This window comes from Lonchura striata, chromosome 5 (genome assembly GCF_046129695.1).
Source record: "Lonchura striata isolate bLonStr1 chromosome 5, bLonStr1.mat, whole genome shotgun sequence".
Classification (NCBI taxonomy): Eukaryota; Metazoa; Chordata; class Aves; order Passeriformes; family Estrildidae; genus Lonchura; species Lonchura striata.
Genome location: NC_134607.1, coordinates 66,569,454 through 66,574,316, shown reverse-complemented (window position 1 = coordinate 66,574,316; position 4,863 = coordinate 66,569,454). Strand labels below are relative to the sequence as shown.

Here is a 4,863-nt window from a genome sequence, read left to right as displayed (position 1 = left end):
CCGCCGGGCACGGGGGGGTTAAACCCCCCCTTTTCCTCCCTTTCCCTGCTTTTCCCTCCCTTTCCCTCCCGCCTCCCCGCTCCGCGCTTCCCGCCCCCTCCCGCTCCCCCCCGCACCGCATCCCACGCGCGTTCCCGCGCGGGGGCGCGCGCCGCTGCCGCGCGACATGTCGCGACACCGCCCCCCCCCGCCCCTCAGCCCGGGCGTGTGTGGGTCGGGCCCCTTCGTGCACCCCGCGGTCACCGGGGCTGGCAGAGACCTTTACAGGAGCTCAGCGCCAGCCCGCACTGCCGCTGTGACCCCTTCGGCTCTAAACCTCAGCAGCAGCGCCCGACCCGGGCGCCTCCTACACCTGGCTCCGGGACCGGCACTGCACCACCTGCCTGGGCATCCTAGCGGGCAAAAATGCTTCTTCAGGATCTAATCTGAATCTCCCCTGTCCCTGTTTCCCCCTAATGCCAGGATCGATTAGAAATCGATTGGAAAAGACCTCTGAGATCGAGTCCAGCCTGTGACCAAACGCCACCTTGTCAACCAGACCGTGGCACTGAGTGCCACTTCCAGGCTTTCCCTAAACACCTCCAGGGATGGCGACTCCATCACCTTGGGAACCTGTTCTAATGTCTAACCATCCTTTCTGTGAATAAATCCTTCCCCACACAGATGTTTCCCCTGAGAAGCACGAGTCTGCCTGTAGAATTCCTTGCTCTGACACCTTCTCTTTCAATATGAAAACTTAGAGATTGGGAACAATTTGGGTGGGAAATTTAACCAGAGCTGAGGAGACCTGGTACATGCAGAGCCAGGTCCTCCATCGATGCTGAATTTTGCCCAGAAACTGGACAAAAGGTCACATTTGATCCATGTCACACTGAAATGTTGAGCAAGAAGGAAAGTGAGGGGGTCAAATGGACCTGACAATGGGCAAAATTTGGCCAACATTATATTTTTCTGTGTGCAGAGCTAAGACTGTGGACCCAGGGAGATAGAGGTGTCATTTCCTCAGGTGTCATCTCCAAGGGGTTTGATCAGTGTGTGGCCCATGGAAGGCTGTAGGTACCACAGCAGGAGCACTGCAATGTGGATGGGTGTGTCAGCTGGTGACATTTTTTACCCCAGAATGTGTTTTTGAGTATACTTCAGGAAAAATGTAATCCTGTTTTGTGGCAGGTGGTGATGGGTTCAGCACAACTGTAGGAAGCTGGGTTGTGTTTTAGTACCCAACAACCAGGATTGTCACAGACTACTTGCTCAACTCAACCCTTTTCCATCACTGATTTGCAAAGCATCCCATTTTTTCTTATGCATTTAATGTACAAATCACTGGAATCCAATATGTCTTTAATATGTCTGATTTCCAGTGTCTTCTCAGTTAATTTTTTCTCCCTGAAAGTGCTTTTTGTGCTTCCAAAGACCCTTTTCCTAAACAATTAAAGTCAGAATTTAGCTGTCTCTTGCTTTATGTGCAAGACAAGTTTTCTCTAGAAAGGAGGGAATTTCTGTGTTAGGGATAGCACAGGGCCCAGTTTACAATTCCAAGTAGATAAAACAGGCACTTTGCTTCATGTAATTTGCAGCTAAGTACTTAATTAAGTAATTGCCTGTTAATTCAAAGATTGCTTTTCGTGCAACTGACTTTGAAAACGTCCTGCGTAAAAACAAGGAGAAAGAGAAAATTTTGAAATGTTGCTTTTCTTGCTTGATTTTAATTACTCTTTATCTTCCAGAGAATGTAGTGCCCCAGGACTGCGGTGCAGGGGACCAGAGGTGCAAGGGAGCTCCCAGCACTGAGCACATTTAGGAAGTCACTAATATTTGTATAATTGATTGATTTTCAGGCTACTCCGTGTTGCTCTCTGAAAGCATTTCAAGCTCGACACACAGAAGCTGTTTCTCCATGAGCAGCTGTGGGGCATTTGGCTGATGGTTTTGACAGCAGAGATGAATTGAGGATGTGGCATCTGCAGTCCTGACCTGGAATTTGAACCCTTTAGTGCCTCTCCCTCCTCCCAGACTGAGAGGAGGCAGAAGATCTCGGAATCTTCTGATTGCCATTGATCTGATTTTACTGAGCACTGGCCTCGTATCATGTCTGTGTGTTCCTTGAGAGATGATTTCAATCTGAAAAAATACCCCGTAAGTATCTTGAGAGCTGGAAATCAGGTGCTCTGATCTAACATTTCTCTAGCATTTAGCCATCGCCTCTACAGCCAGCACCTCATTAAAAAAACAAACAAACATGAAGCATAAGGAAAACTGTGAGATAATGATGCTGATTTTGAGCCCTGACTTACATGATTTTCCTTTCTGATATTTTTGGAGGGAAGAGGGAATTGGATCATATTTTTATCTTTTTTTTTTTTTCTCCACATCTATAGAATTCCTAGACATTTCCTTAACAGTGGGGAAAATAAAATAAATCGAGATTTCCGGGTGGTAACATGGCTGAAAGAAAACATGAATACTTGGAAATTCATGTTCATTAGCACTAGCACAGATGTGACTCTGTAGAGCTGAAGCTAACCAGGACCAGGGTACAGAGATGAGAACTGCACATAATTGAAACCCTGATTAATTAAAAGCAATTTCTGGGCACAGACAATGATGGAGCATCCTTGGGTGGATCTGCACATGTCCCAGTGGACATGTGCACCAAGCCCTGCTGTCTGTGCTGGGGTGAGGCTTTGTGTGGGCAGACAAGAGATAGAAAAGCAGCTTTGCCAAGAAGGCCAAGCCAAGAGGAGCAGCGAGCCACCTCTCCACTGCAGCTTCAGGTGTGCTGCTGCACCCAGCACTCACGTGGCCCGTGCTTCTCCAGGGGCTCCACGCTTGGAACAGCTGCTGGAGGAAGTGTGGGATCAGGAAGGGCATCCTGTGCACATGGGGGAATGTCCTTTTCATGCAGGATCATAAACAAAACCCTGAAAGAGTAGTGATGGATCCAGCAGCCCTGGGGAGGGCCCACACTGCTGGAACCTCCAGCTTCATGGAACATTTTTCTGGAGTCCAATTGTTGTTTTCTAGACTTGAAAACTGATCAAATTTCCTTTCCTCACTCCCTCCCAAATGCTTTTTGGTCACCTGTGTCCAAAACTTCCAACAGAAGCTCCATGACTGGAGTGATTTGGTCCAATGCCACGAGAAGAGACTGCTCCACACAGCTTAAGAAGAGCAAAAAGGAGAAAGAAAAGAAGGTAAAGCCCTTCATGCTGCACCTGATCACTCATCAAAGCCAGCTGCCTCCTGTGCTGACTTGAGGACGTGACAGATGTCTGTAGCCTTTACAGGTGCAGGGCCTGCATTTCATCAGTCTTTTTTCCATGGATGGCCTGGAGTGTGGATTATTAGCAGCTCAGATTTCTTTGGCCAAAGTGCTTTGTTGTGTACACATCCGGGTTAAATCTAAGCAATATTTCTGATCCATGTAGGCTTCTGACTCGGTTCTGCATCTTTGGTGTTTACAAAATGATCAGAGTTTGAACTCTCCCTGTTGTGTTTCTTAAATGTCAGCAGAAACTTTTTTTTTTTAATAAAACAATGCAACTATCCCCTGCAATGTTTGTAACCAAGAAACTGTGGCATCACAAGAGCATGAAGAAATACTGCCTGATTAAAACCAGGGTAAGAAATGACAGCGAAAGTGTTTGTCTTTTTTTTTTTTTTTTCCTCATTCCAGAATTCACAATAAAGTGGCTGGTAAAATGGGACCAGCTGGTTCAGGCCTCACTTGGGCTGAATACAATGTTTAATGTGCTAAAACTACTTCCACTGGCAAACTTTAGTGTGATAATTTAATTTCTCATGTAAAGCACATCTCACAGCATGCCTCTTTCCCTACCTCCCTCTGTTTTGACAAAGTAAAGTAAGTTTCAACTATTGCTGGCTTTCTTTGCCTTGTTTTTTGTCTTTTTCCTGCCTCTCATTAATATACAAGTGGTATTAAATAGTAATGATGCCAGTATTGACCTCTGCTGTGCCTTGGTGTTTACTCATTTTTGCTTCAAGGAGCAGATGTTCTCTGTCTTTGTCTTCTGTTGCCAAATGGGGACTTTGCCCCTTTAACCTTTGATGAGGTGCTTTAATAGTCTCTGATGGGAGATTTTATCAAAAGCCAAGTAAATCATACCTGCCTGGCAGCTTCTTTTAAACATTTCCATCATGGTTTACAGCAGTTCAAGAAAGTGCAGTTTTCTCTGTGGTTTTGCAGGCTGTACCCCTGCACCCAGGTGAGCATCCTCCATGGAGGGGAGCACCCATGGCAGGGCTCCTGGGGTTCTGCTCCTGGAGGATGCTCCAGCAGCAGTCCCTTGCCAGCCTCCACCATGTAGCAGTCAAACAGGGTGATGTTGCCTACCAGTGATCAATGGGGTCTGACTAGACTCGCCTGGACCCCATTTTCCATCAGTTGCTGATGTGGGATGGGGAGGGGTGGTGTGTACACAGCTGCTGCTGGGGTCTTGGTGCTTCTTCCCTTTCTGTGTGCCCAGTGAGGGGCTCCTGGCTGCTTTTGCACCACTGTGCTATAAAGCTGCTCTCACCCTTCCTTTGAAGAGGCACCCTCACAACATCTGTCTCTTCCTCATCCCTTTTGCAGCATTTCATACTTTGCCCCTGCACTTGGCCACCCCAAAAGCTGCAAGGGAAAATTCACTTCCCAGTTATTTGGTTTTTTGCCCAGGCCCCTACATGGCTTGTACAAGCAGCCACCAGCCCTGGGCTGGGGTGGGGAGGGCTCTCCCCAGGGCAGGCAGGCTGAGTTGTACCTCAGGTGGAAGTTTTGTGGGCAGTTTGGGAAGGTGGCATTTTGTGTCTGAGATGTGCCTGTGTGCTCTCCCATGGCCTCTTGCAGCATTAGGGGTGGCT

General features: G+C 47.7%; 1 long non-coding RNA gene across 1 annotated transcript; it reads left to right on the top strand.

Annotated features, from left to right (window-relative positions):
• The first annotated feature begins 1,596 nt into the window (after positions 1-1,596).
• LOC144246284 (uncharacterized) lies at positions 1,597-3,876 on the top strand. Its single transcript, XR_013339958.1, has 2 exons — positions 1,597-2,136; positions 3,104-3,876. It is a non-coding gene; the product is annotated as an uncharacterized LOC144246284 (long non-coding RNA).
• The last annotated feature ends 987 nt before the right edge of the window (positions 3,877-4,863 follow it).